Source organism: Nyctereutes procyonoides, unplaced genomic scaffold, assembly GCF_905146905.1.
Source record: "Nyctereutes procyonoides isolate TBG_1078 unplaced genomic scaffold, NYPRO_anot_genome, whole genome shotgun sequence".
Lineage (NCBI taxonomy): Eukaryota > Metazoa > Chordata > Mammalia > Carnivora > Canidae > Nyctereutes > Nyctereutes procyonoides.
The window spans coordinates 32,326,109-32,346,268 of record NW_026575125.1 but is presented as its reverse complement, the minus strand read 5'-3'; the positions used below and the strand labels follow the sequence as shown (position 1 = coordinate 32,346,268).

At 40.9% G+C, this 20,160-nt stretch overlaps 1 pseudogene; it reads right to left on the bottom strand.

The window, feature by feature from the left end:
• Positions 1-19,276: 19,276 nt before the first annotated feature.
• Positions 19,277-19,927, bottom strand: LOC129518839 (PRELI domain-containing protein 1, mitochondrial-like; annotated as a pseudogene).
• Between the last annotated feature and the right edge of the window lie 233 nt (positions 19,928-20,160).

The following is a 20,160-nucleotide window of genomic DNA, read 5'->3' as shown; positions in this document are numbered from 1 at the left end:
GAATGATGTTGAGCAAATCTTCATCTACTTTATGGCCATTTGTATATCTTTTTTTTTTTTTTTGAAAAATGTCTCTTCAAAAAAAATGTCTCTTCAGGTCCTTTGCCCATTTTTAATTAGATTATTATTATTACCTTTTTTTTTTTGCTGTTGTATGAATTCCCTGTAAATTTTGGATAATAACCCCTTTTCAGATATGTGGCTTGCAAATTTTTTCCCATTCCATGTTTTATTTTCATTTTGTTGATTTTTTTCTTTTGCTGTGCAGAAGCTTTTGGTTTGATATAGTCCCACTTGTTAATTTTTTTTTTATTTTATTGCTTGCGCTTTAGGTGTCATATCCAAAAATCATTACCAGGACCCACATCAAGGAGCTTTCTCTTCATGTTTTCTTTTAGGAGTTTTATGGTTTCAGGTCTTACATTTAAGTCTTTCATCTATTATTTTTTTTTTTAAAGATTTTACTTATTTGAGACAGAGAGAAAGAGTACAAGCAGGAGGGTGAGGCAGAGGGAGTGGGAGAAGCAGACTCGCCCTGAGCAAGGAGCCTGATGTGGAGCTTAATCCCAGGACCATGACCCTAACTAAGATCATGACCTGAGCCAAAGGCAGATGCTTAACCAACTGAGTCACCCAGGCATCCCAGTCTTTAATCCATTTTATGTTACTTTTTGTGAGTGGTGTAAGAATAGGGGCCTAGTTTCATTTTTTTAATATTATTGATGAGACTGTCTTTTCTTCATTATTCTTGCCTCTCTTGTCAAATATTTGGTGACCATATATGTTTTGAATATATTTCTGTGCTTTTATTCTGTTCCATTGGTCTGTATATCTGTTTTATGCCTGTATCATGCAGTTTTGATTACTATAGTTTTATAGTATAGCTTGAAATCAGGAAGTGTGATGCCTTCTACTTTGTTCTCTTTTAGGATTGCTTTAGCTATTTGGGATTTTTTTATAATTCCATTTAAATTTTGGATTGCTTTTACTACTTATGTAAAAAATTGCCATCAGAATCTTGATAGAGATTGCATGGAATCGATAGATGGCTTTTGATAGTATTGACACTTTAAAAATATTAATTCTTCCAGTCTATAAACAAGGGATATCTTTCCATTTATTTGTTTCTTCAATTTGTTTTATCATTGTCTTGTAGTTTTCAGTGTCGAGCTCTTTTACTTCCTTAGGTAAATTTCTTCCTAAGTATTGTTTTTGATGCTCTTTGAAAATGGGATTGTTTTCTTCATTTCTTTTTGAGATAATTTGTTGATAGTGTATAGAAATGCTACTGATTTTTTGTATATTAACTGTATCTTGTGACTTAATTTATTGATTATATCTAAGTTTTTGGAGGAATCTTTATTCTACATATAAAATTATGTCATCTGCTACCCTGCTGAGCAGGCAGCCCAATATGGGGCCAGATCCCAGGACTCTGGGGTCATGATCTGAGCCAAAGGCAGAAGCTTAACCATCCGAACCACCCAGATGCCCTTATTTCCTGTATTTTTAATAATAGTCATTCTAACAGGAATGAGGTGATATCTCATTTTGGTTTTCATTTGCATTTCCCTGATTAGTGGTGTGACATATTTTCACGTACCTATTGTGTATCTGTATGTCCTTTTGGAAAAATATGTATTCATATTTTCTGCCAATTTTTAATTTTTTTTGGTGTTGAGTTGCATAAGCTCTACATATTTTGGATATTAACCTCTTATGAGGTGTATCATTTGTAAATATCTTCTCACATTCAGTAGGTTGCCTTTTCATTTTTTTGATAGCTTCATTCACTGTATTAAAGATTTTTAGTTTTATGTAATCTCAGTTATTTTTTATTTTGTTGCTTTTCCCTGTGGAGATAGATCCAAAAATTATTGCTAAGATCCATGTCCAAGAGTGTATTGCCTATGTTTTCTTTTAGTTTTATGGTTTCAAGTGGGCAGGGCAAGATGGCAGAGGAGTAGGGTCCCAAGTCACCTGTCCCCCCCAACTTACCTAGATAACTTTCAAATCATCCTGAACACCTACAAATTCGACCTGAGATTTAAAGAGAGAACAGCCATAACCCTATTGAGAGAAGAGTTTTCGCTTCTAACAAGGTAGGAAGGCAGAAAAAAAAAAATACAAAAGAATCCAGTGGGGGAGGGGCCCTGTAAGGGGCCGGGTGAGGCCTGCGGAGGAGCCTCCAGGACAGGGGAGCCCAGCCCCGGAGAAGCGGGAACTTTAACAATAGCCCTGGATTTTTCCCGGAGGGAAAGGCACTCAGCAGAGAACTCGGGCAGGATCCCAGGAGGGACAGTGGAGCCTCCAGGTTCACGGGGTCACTACCAGGAGGTGCGCCTGGGGGAGAGCACCCCACACACCACCCGCCAAGCTTGGTAAAGGGCTGGAGCGCGTGCCTGGCGGGGCCTGGGGAGAAGCCGGTGGGTCAGGTGGTGGCTCCAGGCGGAGGAGGCTGCACCTGCTGCCTTGGGGAGCCGGGGCCCTGGGAGCGTGATTCCAGTGGCACAGGCCCCGGATCTCAGGGCACCGGGGGACACAGCCCGGGATCCTGTGCTCCCCCTGGGACAGGCAGAGGCAGGGAGGGCCCAGGGCAGTGAGGACGCTCCTGCCACCGGGTGCCCCTGAGCTGAGCAGGTCAGCACTCCCCTGCCCCGGGAGCATCTGGGCCAGTGTGGACTGGGAGCCGCAGTAGTTACTGCGGGAGCTGACTCCAGGGCTGGGGAGCTGGCCGCCGCCAGTGGTGGTGTTCCTCCTGGTGTCACCTCCTGCCTGGGACGGGCTGGGGCGGGGCGCCAGGGAACAGAGGCCTCACAGGGTCAACAGCTCCCACTGAGCCCTGCACCTGGTGGGGGGCGCGGCTGCTCCCCCAGGTGCACACACTTGAGAGCACAACAGGCCCCTCCCCCAGAAGACCAGCTGGAAGGACCGGGGAAGAGCAAGTTCTTGACCAAGCAGCACTGGAAAGTTCCAGGGGAAGTGGAGGGATTTACAGTATATAGAACCAGAGGGTACTCCTCCTTGGTTTTTTTGTTTGTTTGTTTGTTCCTTTTTGCAGTACAACTCGTTTTTAGCCACCCTGCTCTGAGCAAAATGATAAAAGAAGAACTTACCACAAAAGGAAGAATCAGAAACAGTCCTCTCTCCCACAGAGTTACAGAATTTGGATTACAATTTGATGTCAGAAAGCCAATTCAGAAGCACAATTATAAAGCTACTGGTGCCTCTGGAAAAAAGCATAAAGGATTCAAGAGACTTCATGACTGCAGAATTTAGATCTAATTAGGCAGAAATTAAAAGTCAATTAAATGAGATGCAATCCAAACTGGAGGTCCTAATGACGAGGGTTAATGAGGTGGAAGAAAGAGCGAATGACAAAGAAAACAAGTTGATGGCAAGGAAGGAAGTTGAGGAAAAAAGAGAACAGGGATCCCTGAGTGGCGCAGCGGTTTGGCGCCTGCCTTTGGCCCAGGGCGCGATCCTGAAGACCCGGGATCGAATCCCATATCGGGCTCCTGGTGCATGGAGCCTGCTTCTCCCTCTGCCTGTGTCTCTGCCTCTCTCTCTCTGTGACTATCATAAATAAATAAATTGAAAAAAAATTAAAAAAAAACAAAAAGATCATGAGGAGGGGCAGCCCTGGTGGCTTAGCGGTTTAGCGCCAACTTCAGCCCAGGGCCTGATCCTGGAGACCCAGGATCGAGTCCCACCTCAGACTCCCTGCATGGAGCCTGCTTCTCCCTCTGCCTGTCTCTCTCTCTCTCTCTCCCCCACCGTGTCTCTCATGAATAACTAAATAAAATATTTAAAAAAAAATCATGAGGAAAGATTAAGGGAAATAAATGACAGCCTCAGAAGGAAAAATCTACGTTTAATTGGAGTTCCTGAGAGTGCCGAAAGAGACAGAGAAGCAGAAAGCGTATTTTAACAATTCATAGCTGAGAGCTTCCCTAACTTGGAAAAGGAAACAGGCATTCCGATCCAGGAGATAGAGGGATCCCCCCTAAAATCAACAAAAACCATTCAACACTTCAACATTTAATAGTGAAACTTGCAAATTCCAAAGATAAAGAGAAAATCCTTTTTTTTTTTTTTAAGATTTTACTTATTTATTCATGAGAGAGAGAGAGAGAGAGGCAGAGACACAGGTAGAGGGAGAAGCAGGCTCCATGCAGGGAGCCGGACGTGGGACTCGATCCCGGGTCTCCAGGATCACCGCCCTGGGCTGAAGGCGGCACTAAACCGCTGAGCCACCCTGGCTGCCCCTAAAGAGAAAATCCTTAAAGCAGCAAGAGACAAGAGATCCAGAACCTTTATGGGGAGAAGTATTAGGGTAACAGCAGACCTCTCCACAGAGACCTGGCAGGCCAGAAAGGGCTGGCAGGATATATTCAGGGTCCTAAATGAGAAGAACCTGCAGCCAAGAATACTCTATCCAGCAAGGCTCTCATTCAGAATAGAAGGAGAGACAAAGAGCTTCCAAGATAGGCAGAAACTGAAAGAATATGTGACCACCAAACTAGCTCTGCAAGAAATATTAAGGGGGACCCTGTAAAAGAAAGAGGAAGTCCAAAGAAATAATCCACAAAAACAGGGGCTGAATAGGTATCATGATGACACTAAATTCGTATCTTTCAATAGTAACTCTGAACGTGAATGGGCTTAATGATCCCATCAAAAGACACAGGGTTTCAGACTGGATAAAAAAAGCAAGACCCATCAATTTGCTGTTTACAAGAGACTCATTTTAGACATAAGGACACCTACAGCCTGAAAATAAAAGGTTGGAGAACCATTTACCATTCAAATGGTCCTCAAAAGAAAGCATGGGTAGCCATCCTCATTTCAGATAAAGTTTACCCCAAAGACTGTAGTAAGAGATGAAGAGGGACACTATATCATACTTAAAGGATCTATCCAACAAGAGGACCTAACAATCATCAATATTTATGCCCCGAATGTGGGAGCTGCCAAATATATCAATCAATTAATAACCAAAGTTAAGGCATACTTAGATAATAATATACTAATACTGGGAGACTTCAACACGGTGCTTTCTGTAAATGACATATCTTCTAAGCACAACATCTCCAAAGAAACAAGAGCTTTAAATGATACACTGGACCAGATGGAGTTCACAGAACTTTACATCCACACACAATGGAATACACATTCTTCCCAAGGGCACATAGAACTTTCTCCAGATTAGACCACATAATGGGTCACAAATCAGGTCTCAACCGATACCAAAAGATTGGGATTGTCCCCTACATATTTTCAGACCATAATGCTTTGAAACTTGAACTCAATCACAAGAAGAAATTTGGAAGAAACTCAAACGCATGGAGGTTAATGAGCATCCTGCTTAAAGATGAAAGGGTCAACCAGGAAATTAGAGAAGAATTAAAAAGATTCATGGAAACTAATGAGAATGAAGATACAACCGTTCAAAATCTTTGGGATACAGCAAAAGCAGTCCTGAGGGGGAAATACATCGCAATACAAGCATCCCTCAAAAAATTGGGGAAAAAAAACTCAAATACACAAGCTAACCTCACACCTAAAGCAACTGGAGAAAGAACAGCAAATAAAACCTACACCCAGCAGAAGAAGAGCATTAATAAAGATTCAAGCAGAACTCAATGAAATAAAGACCAGAAGAACTGTAGAACAGATCAACAAAACTAGGAGTTGGTTCTTTGAAAGAATTAATAAGATAGATAAACCAGTAGCCAGCCTTATTAAAAACAAAAGACCCTAATTAATAAAATCACAAAAGAAAAAGGAGAGATCACAACCAATACTAAGGAAAAACAAACGATTTTAAAAACATTATGAGCAGCTATACACCAATAAATTAGGCAATCTAGAAGTTTTATGGTTTCAAGTTTTACATTTAGGTCTTTAGTCTTTTTTTTTTTTAAGAATTCATTTATTCATGAGAGACAGAGAGAGAGAGAGAGATAAAGGCAGAGACACAGGCAGAGGGAGAAGCAGGCTCTATGCAGGGAGCCTCACGTGGGACTCGATCCCAGGTCTCCAGGATCAGGCCCTGGGCCAAAGGCGGCACTAAGCCACTGAGCCACGTGGGCTGCCCTTAGTCTGTTTTGAATTAATATTTATGTACGATATAAGAAAGTGATTCAGTTTTATTTTGCAGTAATTGTCCAGCTTTTCCAACACAATTTATTTACGAGACTGTCTTTTCCCCATAGTATATTCTTTCCCACTTTGTTGGAGATTAATTGACCATATTAGCATGGGGTTATTTCTGGAATCTCTAATCTTTTCCATTGATCTGTATGACTATTTTTGTGCCAGTACCATACTGTTTTGATTACTATAGCCTTGCAGTATAGTGTGATATCTGGGAGTGTGATACCTCCATCTCTGTTTTTTCTCAAGATGTCCTTGGTTGGCTATTCAAAGTCTTTTGTGGTAAAGTGATAATCTTCTAGCTAGACTCATTAAAGAAGGGGGAACACTAAAAAAAAAAAAAAAAAAAGTCTTGTGGTTCCAAACAAATTTTAATATTATTCTGATTCTGAGTAAAATGCTATTAGTATTTTGATAGGAATTGCATTGAATCTGTAGATTTCTTTGTGTAGTATGGACATTTTAACAATGTTAATTCTTCCAATTAATGGACATGGTATATCTTGCCATTTGTGGTACCTTCAGTTTCTTTCATTAATGCCTTAAAATTTTCAGAGTATAGGTATTTTACCTCCTTGATTATATTTATTCATAAGTATTCTTTTTTGATGCAATTGTGAAAGGGATTTTTTATTAATTTGTCTGCTGCTTTGTTATCAGTGTGTAGAAACACGACAGATTTTTGTATGTTAATTTTGTATCCTGTACCTTCAGTAATTTATTCCAGTAATATTTTGGTGGAGTATTTAGAATTTCTATATATAGTATCATGTCATCTGAAAATAATGCAAGCTTGAGTTCTTTCTTCCAATTTGGATGACTTTTTCTTTTTTTCTTGATTGCTGTAGTTAGGACATTGAATAGTACGTTGAGTAAAAGTGGTGAGAGTGGGCCTCCTTGTCTTATTCCTAATCTTAGAGGAGAAACTTCCCACTTTTCACCACTGGGTGTGTTGTTAGGTGTGGGCTTGTCAAATACATGCCCTCTATACTCATGTGTGTTGAGAGGTGGTTTTTTCCATAAATGGTTGTTGAATATTCTCAGATGCTTTTCTGCATCTAGTGTGACAGTCATATGACTTTTATTCTTTGTTTTTTTTTAATTCTTTGTTTTGTTAATATGGCATATCACATTGATTGATTTGTGGATATTGAGCCATTCTGCATCCCTGGAATAAATAACACTTGATCATTGTAAATGATCCTTTTAGTGTTTTGTTGAACTCCGTTTGCTTATATTTTGGTGAGGATTTTTGCATCTATGTCCGTCAGAGATATTGGCATGTAATTTTCTTTTTTTGTCATGTCTTTGTCTGGTTTTAGTATCAAGGTAATGCTAACCTTGTAACATAAATATTAAGTGTCCTGTCATCTTCTGGGTTTTGGAAGGAAAGGTATTAACCCTTCTTTAAATGTTTGGTCGAATTCACCAGTGAACCAATCTGGTGCAGGATTTTTTTTTTTTATTTGGAGATTTTTTTTTGTTTGTTTGTTTTTGGAGATTTCTTTTATCACTAATTCAATCTCCTTACTATTCGTATTTTCTATTTCTTCATGATGCAGTCTTGAAAAGTATATTTTGTTGAATTTATCCACTTTTTCTAGGTTGTCCAATTTGTTGGTGTGTAAATTTTTATAATAGTCTCTTTTCCTTTGCATTTCTGAGTTATCAGTTGTATTGCCTCCTCTTTCATTTCTGATTTTATTTGAGCCCTCTTTTTTTCTTAGTGAGTGTATCCCAAGGTTTGTCAATTTTGTTTATTCAGAGAACCAGTTCTTAGTTTCATTGTCCTTCTCTATTGCATTTTTATTCTGTTTATTTCTACCCTGATCTTTATTTCCTTCCCTCTACTAATCTTGTGCTTTGTTCTTTTTCTAATTCCTTGAGGTGTCAAGTTGTTTGAGAATTTTCTTGTTCCTTGAGGTAGCCATTTATTGGTTGCACTGAGAGCAGTTTTAAAAAGGGAAGTTCACAGCAATCAGTTTTGATATGTTGTGTTTCCATTTTCATTAGTCTCAAGATACTTTTTTGTTTCCCCTCTAATTTCTTCTTGGATCCATAAATCCAGAATATTGTTAAATTCTATGTATTCATGCGTTTTCCAGTTTTCTTCATGTTATTGATTTTTCTTTCATATAATTGTGATCAGATAAGATACTTGGTATCATTTCAACTTATTCGGTTTTCTAATACTTGTTTTGTGGCATATCATATAACCTATCCTAGAAAATGTTTTATGTGGAATTTGGAAGAATGTGTACTCTCCTGTTTTCAGATAGAATGGTGTATATATATTTCTTTTAGGTCCATTTGTTCTGTAGTGTTCAAATTAGTTATTTCCTTATTGATTGCATAGTCTACCCATTGCTGAGAAAGAGTATTAAAGTCCCCAACCTATTCTATTGCTATTTATATCTTCTTTTAGCTCTGTTAATTTTTCTTTTATATATTTAGGTGCTCCAGTGTTAGGTGCACAAATATTTACAACCCTTTTGTATTCCTGATGGGTTGACCTCTTTATCATTATATAATGACCTTGTGTCTTTTTTCCATCTTCATTTAATATCTACTTTGTCTGATAAAAGTAGCTATACCTGCTTCTTTGGGGTTACTAATTCGTGGAAATAGTTTTTTTTTGATCCCTTCACTCTCTGTGTGTCTTTAAAGCTAATGTAGCTCTTATAGGCAGCATATTGTTGATTTTATTTTTAATCAATTCAGCCATTCTCTTTTGATTGTAAATTTAAAGCATTTTTGCCATTTTTTTTCCTTTTTAAAGTTTTTATTTAAATTCTAGTTAGTTTACATACAGTGTAATATTAGTTTCAGGTGTAGAATATAGTGATTCAGCACTTAGATACAACACCCAGTGCTCATACAAGTGCCTTCCTTACTACTCATTACGCATTTAACCCATCTTGTTCCCCTCCCCTCTGGCAGCCCTCAGATTGTTCTCTAAAGAGTCTGTGTTTTTGGTTTGCATTTCTTTTTAATTTCCCCTGTGTTCATCTGTTTGTTTCTAAAATTTTGCATATGAATGAAATCATATGGTATGTGTCTTTCTGTGACTTTCTTCAGTTAGTGAAATACTCTCTAGTTCTATCCATGTCATTGCAAATGGCAAGATTTCATTCTTTTTTATGGCTGAGTAATATGGAAATGTAAACTGTTTTTGTTTAAATTTTTATTGTAAGGACTTATTACCATTTTGTTAATTGTTTTGTCTTTTGTAGATCAATTATTCCTTCTTTTTTTTAAGATTTTATTTATTTATTCATGAGAGACACAGAGAGAGGCAGACACACACAGGAAGAGGGAGAAGCAGGCTCCCCACAAGGAGCCTGATGTGGAACTCAATCCTGGATCATGTGCTGAGCCAAACGCAGATGCTCAACTGCTGAGCCATCCAGGCCTCACTGTTCCTTGTTTCTTACCCTGTTGCCTTTTTGCTCATGTTTGATTTCTTTAGGTATCAGTATGTGTTTTTTTTTTTTAAAGATGTATTTATTTATTAATGAGAGACAGAGCTTGAGAGAGAGAGAGAGAGAGAGAGAGAGAGAGAGAGAGGCATCGACACAGGCAGAGGGAGAAGCAGGCTCCATGCTCGGAGCCTGATGTGTGGGACTCGATCCCGGGTCTCCAGGTTCATGCCCTGGGAAAGGTAGCGCTAAACCGCTGAGCCACCCAGGCTGCCTGGTATCAGTATGTTTTAACTTAAAAAAATAATGTTCTTCTGTGTACTATGTGGTTACCATGAGGCTTAAACAAAGCAGTTTAACATTATAACACCCTATTTTATACTGGTAACTTCACTTGAATTCTTACTTACATTTTTATTTGTTTTCCCTCACATTTTACGTTATTGATATTATAGTTTGCTTAATTTTATATTAGGTAACTAATAACAGATTATGGTAGTTATGGTTACTTTTATTATATTTGGTTTATAACTTTCAAGCTAGAGGTTTTTGTTGTTGTTGATTTTTTAGATTACAAATAGTTTTAATACCTTCATAAACCTATTCAAATTGTGTTTGGGGCAGGGCTATAAGCTCCTTAAGAATAGGCACTACAGCTTTTTCACAATGGGTTTGCCTCCAGAACACAGCTGTCGTGAAAACCACCGCTAAACCTAAACCAAAATGGGAAAGGAAAAGACTCACATCAACATCGTCGTCATTGGACATGTAGATTCGGGCAAGTCTACCACTACTGGCCATCTGATCTACAAATGTGGTGGGATCGACAAAAGAACTATTGAAAAATTTGAGAAGGCGGCTGCTGAGATGGGAAAAGGCTCCTTCAGGTATGCCTGGGTCTTGGATAAACTGAAAGCTGAACGTGAACGTGGGATCACCATTGATACCTCCCTGTGGAAATTCGAGACCAGCAAGTATTATGTGACCATCACTGATGCTGCAGGACACAGAGACTTTATCAAAAACATGATTACAGGCACATCTCAGGCTGACTGTCCTGATTGTTGCTGCTGGTGTTGGTGAAGTTGAAGCAGGTATCTCCAAGAATGGGCAGACCCATGAGCATGCCCTTCTGGCTTACACACTGGTGTAAAACAACTAATTGTTGGTGTTAACAAAATGGATTCCACTGAACCACCCTATAGCCAGAAGAGATACGAGGAAATCGTTAAGGAAGTCAGCACCTACATTAAGAAAATTGGCTACAACCCCGACACAGTAGCATTTGTGCCAATTTCTGGTTGGAATGGTGACAACATGCTGGAGCCAAGTGCTAACATGCCTTGGTTCAAGGGGCAGAAAGTCACCCGTAAAGATGGGAAAGACAGTGGAACCACACTGCTTGAAGCTCTGGCTTGCATTCTGCCACCAACTCGTCCAACTGATATGCCCTTGCGTCTGCCTCTCCAGGACATCTACAAAATTGGTGGTATTGGTACTGTCCCAGTGGGCGGAGTGGAGACTGGTGTTTTAAGCCTGGCATGGTGGTCACCTTTGCTCCAGTCAATGTTACAACTGAAGTAAAGTCTGTTGAGTGAGGCTCTTCCTGGGGACAATGTGGGCTTCAATGTCAAGAAGTATCTATCAAAGATGTTCATCGTGGCAACGTGGCTGGTGACAGCAAAAATGACCCACCAATGGAAGCAGCTGGCTTCACGGCTCAGGTGATTATCCTGAACCATCCAGGCCAAATCAGTGCTGGGTATGCACCTGTGCTGAATTGTCACACAGCTCACATTGCATGCAAGTTTGCTGAGCTGAAGAAGATAGATCGTCATTTTGGAAGAAAGCTGGAAGATGGTCCCAAGTTCTTGAAATCTGGGGTTGCTGCCATTGTTGATATGGTTCCTGGCAAACCTATGTGTGTTGAGAGCTTCTCTGACTATCCTCCTCTGGGCCGTTTTGCTGTACATGGCATGAGACAGACGGTTGCTGTGAGTGTCATCAAAGCAGTGGACAAGAAGGCAGCTGGAGCTGGCAACGTCACCAAGTCTCCCCAGAAAGCTCAGAAGGCTAAATGAATATTATCCCCAATACCTGACACCTGCCACCCCAGTCTTAATCAGTGGTGGAAGAACGGTCTCAGAACTGTTTGTGTCAATTGGCCATTTAAGTTTAATAGTAAAAGACTGGTTAATGATAACAATGCATCGTAAAACCTTCAGAAGGAAAGGAGAATGTTTTGTGGATCATTTTGTTTGTGTGTGTGTGTGGCAGTTTTAAGTTATTAGTTTTTTTTTAACGCTATAATTTAAGCTACACAGGTGACTTTCTACAGGATGCACTTTGCATACTATATGTTGGCAAATCAAACTCCAATAAAACTTACATTAATTTTAAGCAAGGTCAATCAACATCTATATTTATATCTACATTATCATTGATCTGTCCATTTCGATTCATTTTCCTGTTTCATTAGGCTTTTGTTAAAAATGTGTTCTTTAAAAAAATGTGTTATTTTTCTGAAAGATGGACTTCTCCTGAAGAACTATCTTTTTTTCTTTGATTCATAACCATATGAAGCTCTATACAAAGGCTTCCTGGTTTCAAATATTTGGATGTTAACAAAACAGCATAACATGCACTGTTAAATCATATTTTCAAATTGTAGAAGCTAATATTATTTAGACTATATGTATGAATCCTAGTAATTTTGTTTTCTTTCCTATGTTTCTGGGTTTTGTTTTTTTATTTTATTTTTTAAATTAATTTATTTTTAAATTTCTCTTTATTGGAGTTCAATTTGCCAATATATAGCATAACACCCAGTGCTCATCCCATCAAGTGCCCCCCTCAGTGCCCATCACCCAGTCACTCCCACCCCCTGCCCACCTCCCTTTCCACCATCCCTTGTTCATTTCCCAGAGTTAGGAGTCTCTCATGTTCTGTCTCCCTCTCTTATACTTCCCACTCATATCCTGTTCATCAGGGATATTGGTCTATAATTCTCCTTTTTGGTAGGGTCTTTGTCTGGTTTTGGAATTATGGTGATGCTGGCCTCATAGAACGAGTTTGGAAGTATTTCATCTCTTTCTATCTTTCCAAACAGCTTTAGGAGAATATATATGGTTTCTTCTTTAAACGTTTGATAGAATTCCCCAGGGAAGCCATGTGGCCCTGGACTTTTGTGTCTTGGGAGGTTTTTGAGGACTGCTTTAATTTCCTCCCTGGTTATCGGCCTGTCCAGGTTTTCTATTTCTTCCTGTTCCAGTTTTGGTAGTTTATGGTTTTCCAGAAATGCATCCATTTCTTCTAGATTGCCTAATTTATTGGTGTATAGCTGCTCATAATATGTTTTTAAAATCGTTTGTATTTCCTTGGCGTTGGTGGTGATCTCTCCTTTCTCATTCATGATTTTATTAATTTGAGTCTTTTCTCTATTCTTTTTAACCTGGCTAATGATTTATCTATCTTATTAAATCTTTCAAGAAACCAACTCCTGGTTTTGTTAATCTGTTCCACGGTTCTTCTAGTCTCTATTTCATGGAGTTCTGCTCAAATCTTTATTAACTCTCTTCTGCTGGGTGTAGGATCTACTTTTTTTTTTTTCTCCAGCTCCTTTAGGTGAAAGGTTAGCTTTTGTATTTGAGTTCTTTTCAGTTTTTTGAGGGATACTTGTATTGTGATGTATTTCCCCCTCAGGACTACTTTTGCTGCATCCCAAAGATTTTGAACGGTTGTATCTTCATTCTCATTAGTTTCCATGAATTTTTAAAATTCTTCTCCAATTTCCTGGTTTGACCCTTTCATCTTTTAGCAGGATGGTCGTTAACCTCCAAGTGTTTGAAATCCTTCCAAACTTCTTCTTGTGATTTAGTTCTAATCCCAAAGCATTATGGTCTGAAAATATGTAGGGGATGATCCCAATCTTTTGGTATCAGTTAAGACCTGATTTGTGATCCAGTATGTGGTCTATTCTGGAGAAAGTTGCATGTGCACTTGAGAAGAATATGTATTCAGTTGTGTTTGGATGTAAAGTTTTGTAAATATCTGTGAAATCCATCTGGTCCAGTGTATCATTTAAAGCTCTTGTTTCTTTTGTGATGGTGTGCTTAGAAGATATGTCGATTGTAGAAAGCGCTACATTCAAGTCACCAAGTATAAGTGTATAATTATCTAAGTATGTCTTAACTTTGGTTATTAATTGAATGATATACTTGGCTGCTCCCACATTCGGGGCATAAATATTGATGATTGTTAGGTCCTCTTGTTGGATAGATCCTTTAAGTATAATATAGTGTCCTTCTTCATCCCTTACTTCAGTCTTTGGGATAAACTTTATCTGAAATGAGGATGGCTACCCCTCCTTTCTTTTGAGGACCATTTGAATGGTAAACGGTTCTCCAACCTTTTATTTTCAGGCTGTAGGTGTCCTTTTGTCTAAAATGAGTCTCTTGTAAACAGCAAATAGATGGGTCTGCTTTTTGTCCAGTCTGAAACCCTGCACCTTTTGATGGGATCATTAAGCCCATTCATGTTCAGAGTTATTATTGAAAGATACGAGTTTAGTGTCCTCATGATACCTATTCAGTCCCTGTTTTTTCTGGATTGTTCCCTTGGACTTCCTCTTTCTATTACAGAGTCCTCCTTAGTATTTCTTGCAGAGCTGGCTTGGTGGTCACATATTCCTTCAGTTTCTACCTATCTTGGAAGCTCTTTATCTCTCCTTCTATTCTGAATGAGAGCCTTGTGGATAAAGTATTCTTGGCTGCAGGTTCTTCTCATTTAGGACCCTGAATGTATTCTGCCAGCCCTTTCTGGCCTGCCAGGTCTCTGTGGAGAGGTCTGCTGTTAATCTAATATTTCTCTCCATAAAAGTTAGAGATTTCTTGTCTCTTGCTGCTTTAAGGATCTTCTCTTTATCTTTGGAATTTGCAAGTTTCACTATTAAATGTCGAGGTGTTGAACGGTTTTTATTTATTTTAGTGGGGGATCTCTGTTTCTCCTGGATCTGAATGCCTGTTTCCTTCCCCAAGTTAGGGAAGTTTTCAGCTATGATTTGTTCAAATATGCTTTCTGCTCCTCTAGGTGCCCTCAGAAACCTCAATTAAACGTAGATTTTTCCTTCTGAGTCTGTCATTTATTTCCCTTAACCTATCCTCATGATCTTTTATTTGTTTTTCTCTTTTTTCCTCATCTTCCCTCCTTGCCATCAACTTGTCTTCTATGTCACTCACTCTTTCTTCTACCTCATATACCCTTGTCGTTAGGACCTCCAGTTTGGATTGCATCACATTTAATTGATTTTTAATTTCTGCCTGATTAGATCTAAATTCTGCAGTCATGAAGTCTCTTGAATCCTTTATGCTTTTTTCTAGAGCCAACAGTAGCTTTATGATTGTGCTTCTGAATTGGCTTTCTGACATCGAATTGTAATCCAAATTCTCTAATTCTGTGGGAGAGAGGACTGTTTCTGATTCTTTATTTTTTATTTATTTATTTTTTTTTTATGATAGTCACAGAGAGAGAGAGGCAGAGACACAGGCGGAGGGAGAAGCAGGCTCCATGCACCGGGAGCCCGATGTGGGATTCGATCCCGGGTCTCCAGGATCGCGCCCTGGGCCAAAGGCAGGCGCCAAACCGCTGCGCCACCCAGGGATCCCCTGATTCTTTCTTTTGAGGTGAGTTTTTCCTTCTAGTCATTTTGCTCAGTGAGTGGCCAAAAACAAGTTGTACTGGGAAAAGGAGAAAAAGAGAGAAGAGAAAAAGGACAAGAAAAAAGACGAGAAAAAAAAGCAGGGGGGAAGCAAACAGAAAATAAAAAACAATTGGGAGTATCCTCTGATTCTATATACTGTAAATCCCTCGACTTCCCCTGGAACTTTCCAGTGCTGCTTGGTCAATCACTTGCTTTTCCCCTGTCAGTCTAGCTCGTCTTCTGGGGGAGGGGCCTGCTGTGCTGATTCTCAGGTGTCCGCACTTGGGGAAGCTGCTTAGCCCTCTGCCTGGTGCATGGCTCAGTGGGAGTTGTTTTTCCTGTTTATCCTGTGAGTCCTCTGTGAAGCTCGGTGGGGCTTGTTTATCCTGTGAGGCCCCCAGGAAAAACAACCGTGGCCGCCAGCTCTCCAGCCCTGGAGTCAGCTCTCTCAGTAACTCCTGCAGCTCCCAGTCTGCAGGGGCCTGGATGCTCCAGGGTCGGGGCCGCCAATCTGCACAGCTTGGGGCTGCCCAGCGGCAGGGGCCTCTCAGCTGTCCTGTGCTCTCCTGGCTTCTGCCTGTCCCGGGGGGAGCGCCGGGTTCTGGGCTGTGTCCCCCAGCACCCTGGGCTCCGGGCCTGTGACTCTGGAATTGCACTCCCCGGCCGCGCAGCCCCCTCCTCGCGGAGCCTCTGCCCGAGCCCCATCTGAGCTGCTCCCGGGTCCAGTGGTGCGCGTTGCAGCCCTTTAGGGAGCTCCGCCGAGGGTTGTGGCAGGCTCTCCCCGGCGCAGGTGCTCTGTTAGTGCCCCTGAGAGCCTGAGGGCATCCCTGCCCCTCCTAGGATCCGGCTCCAATTCCCTGCAAGCGCCTTTCCGTCTGGGAAGATTGGTGCAGCTCCTGCTTCTCCAGGCGGGGCTTTCCTGTCCTGGGGGCACTTGCCCTGCAGCCTTAGCCCATTTCTCGCGGGGCCCCTCCTCCTTGGATGCTTTTTATTTCTTTTTTTTTCCATCTTCCTACCTTGATAGAAGCTCGAACTCTTCTCACTGTAGCATTCCGGCTGTTCTCTCTTTAAATCTCAGACCGAATTCGTAGGTTTTCAGGATGATTTGAAAGTTATCTAGGTAAGTTGGTGGGGACAGGTGACTTGGGGACCCTACTCTTCTGCCATCTTGCCCCCTCCTCCAAGTTACTAGTTTTTAAAATCAGTACTTTTTAATGGAAACGACCAAAAATATATCAGAGGATTTTGAGACCCACTAGAACAAACGTTTAATGAGGGGGGAAAAAAAAGAATAGGCACTACAGGGGTCTCTGGGAGGTTTAGTCAGTTAAGCATCTGACTCTTGATTTCAGCTCAGGTCATGATCTCAGGTCATGAGATGGAGCCCTGTGTCAGGCTCTGTCCTAAGCATGGAGCCTACTTGAAATTCTCTCTCCCTGCTCCCTTTTTCTGTCCTTCCCTCTGCTTACTTGGACACTCTAAATAAATAAATAAAACCTCACAAAAATAGTCACTATAACATTTATTTATTGTATAGATGACACAATGTTAATTTCAGGTATACACCATAGTAATTTGAGAAGTATATACATTATGTTCACCACAAATGTCACTGTCTGTCCCATTATATCACTCTTAAAATATCATTTACTGTATTCCTTATGCTGTGCTTTTATTCCCATGACTTGTTCATTTCATAACTGGAAGCATGTATCTTCCTCTCCACTTCACCCATTTTGCCTAAACTCTACTCCTTCCCCTGGACACTGTCAGTTTGTTTTCTGTAATTATAGGTCTGATTCTGCTTTTTGTTTGTTGACTCATTTTTTTTTATTCCACTTATGAGTAGAATTATATGGCATTTATCTTTCTCAGTCTGACATTTCTCTTAGGATAATACCTTCTAGGCCCATCCATGTTATCGCAAATGACATGATCTCATCCTTTTTATGATTACATAATCTATTGTATATATATCACATTTTCCTTAACCACTCATCTATTGGTGGGTGCTTAGGTTGCTTCCATAACTTTCCTATTATATAGCTGCAATAAACACAGGAGTGCATATATCTCTTTTGAATTACTGTTTTAGTTTCTTGGGTGGCAAATAACCAATAGTGGAATTATTGGATTAGATGGTAGTTTTTAAAATTTTTGAGGAATTTCAATACTATTTTCCTCGGTGGCTTCACCAATTTACATTCCCACTAACAGTGCACGAGGATTCCCTTACCTGCATTGTAGTCAACACTTGTCATTTTGATTTTAGCCATTTTTAAAAAAGATTTTATTTATTTATTCATGAGAGACACACAGAGATAGCCAGAGACACATGCAGAGGGAGCAGCAGGCTCCCTGCAGGGTGCCTGATGCAGGACTCGATCCCGGGACTCTGGGATCACACCTAGAGCTGAAGGCAGACGCTCAACCACTGAGCCACTCAGGCATCTCTGATTTAGCCATTGTAACTGGAGTAACATGATACTTCATTGTGATTTTTTTTTCGCACTTCCCTAATTAGTGATGTTGAGCATCTTTTCATGTGCCTATTGGTCATTTCTATGTTGTCTTTTGGAAAAGTGTCTATTCAGGTGTTGTGTTCATTTTTTAATTGGATTGCTTGTTTTCTTGGTGTTGAATTGTACAAATTCTTTATATATTTTGGATATTGACCCCTTATCAGATATAGTTTTAGTAAATATCTTCTTCCATTTAGTACATTAGGTTGCCTTTTTGCTTTGTTAATTTGGTTTCCTTTGCTATGCAGAAGCTTTTTTGGATATAGTCCTAATATTTTATTTTTGCATTTGTTTCCCTTGTTGTAGGAGACATATCCATAAAGATGTTGCTAAGGCTGCTGTCAGACAACTTACTGTTCAAGGATTTATATGGTTTCAGATCTCACATTTAGGTCTTTAATCCTTTTTTTTCTTTTTTTTTTCTTTAATCCATTTTGAGTTTATTTTTGTGTATGGTGTTTGAAAGTGGTCCAGTTTCATTCTTTTACATGAATCTGTCCAGTTTCCCTGCACTGTTTATTGAAAAGACTGTTTTTTCCTTTTGTGTAATTTTGCCTTCTTTGACATAGATTAATTGATCAGATAACCATGTTTTTTTTTTTTCCTTTACTGTGGTCTCTATTACTGTTCTATTGATCTATGTGTCTACTTTTTTTAAAAAAAGATTTTGTTTATTTATTCATGAGAGACACACAGAAAGAAAGGCAGAGACAGAGGCAGAGGGAGAAGCAGGCTCCATGCAGGGAGCCTGATGTGGGACTCGATCCTGGGACTCGAGGATCACACCTGGGTTGAAGGCAGGCACTAAACCGTTGAGTCACCCAGGTGTTCCTCTATGTGTCTACTTTTGTGCCAATACCATATTGCTGTGCTTAGTACAGCTTTGTAATAGAACTTGAAGTATCGAATCTGGGATTGTAATACCTCCAGCTTTGTTGTTCTTTCTCAGAATTACATTGGTTATTAAGGGTCTTTTGTGGATTTCATACAAACTTTAGTATTATTCTAGTTTTGTGAAAAATGCTGTTGCATTTGATAGTGATTACACGGAATCTGTAGATTGCTTTGGATAATATGAACATTTTTTTTTAATCCAAAAAATACTGAGTGCCTGTTATGTGCTAGATAATGTTCCAGGTACTTGGGACATAGCAGAGACCATGACCAAGGGCCCTGCCCTCACAGAGCTTATAGTTTAGCATTTGTCATCCCCACACCTGCATGTAGTCTGTGACCCTGAGGAGGCCACGACTCTGTGCCTGCTCTTGGCTGCTTGACGTGGGAACAGGCAGGCCCGGCTCAGGGGGACAATGTGCCTGCTACACCATGAAGGCCAAACAGGATACCCGCCCCCAACCCACCACCCAGACAGTAGAAAGGGCTGGAAGTTGACTTTTAATAATAAAGTACAAGGTTAAAAAGGCAGAGAGCATTGGGCCGGGTGGTCAGGTGTCCTACCACACCAGGGCCCGGGCTAGCTATACAAAGTACTGCTGCTGTTGCTGCTTGGTGGTGGCCTTGCTTGCAAGGTCCTTGGCCTTCTCTATAGCTGCCAGTGCTGTCTCCTTTGCCTTCTCCTTGGCTTCCTTGGCTGTCTCAACAAGGGTTTTGGAAGGGGCCTCACCTTGCAGCTTGCAAGATATATTCAAAGCCCTTCATTGTCTTGGTCACGTTGCTTTTGAATCAGGCAAGACCAAATTTCTGGACAGCTCTGGAAACACCAAATAAGCTAGAGGAGACCCAGGCTTCCTGGCGGATTTCGGTCCAGCCACTGTTAGCAGAATTCACACAGTAAACACATCGTTCCTCTACCACCGTCAGCCATCAGTTGATGTTCCAGGTGAAGGTGGTCATGGTCTGGTTCTGTGGTCCACAGTAGAATCCTCCAGGATGTACCCTGAGTGAGCAACACTGGCAGGAAATAGTCGCGCAGCCCAGCGAGGCATCCTGATGGTCTTGGTCAGGAGACGCCGGGACAGGAGTTTCTGGTCAGGGTTCACCTCCCGGTGCACAATGTCTTCCGTCAAGACACGTTTGCTATAGGGATTTGGGTATCACTGCCAGAAGGTAGTGAACACTCGGTCCCAGGAACTCCAGAGCACGCTCTGGCCCAGGAAATACTTCACCATCGTCCCGGCCAGGTGGGCTCAGCACCCGCGCAGCGTCAGGGGTGCGAAGTCAGGGGAGGGGTGGGGGGGGCACGCAGAGGCCGTGTCAGGACTTGGCGCACACCCGCCAGACTCACAGCTCAGTAACCACCACACCGCGCCCAAGGAGCCGCCAATGCCATGAGGAGCTGTCGGGGCGCGCAACTTCCAGTGCCGCCGAGCAGTACCAACCACTTCTGGCGCCTGGGCCTGAA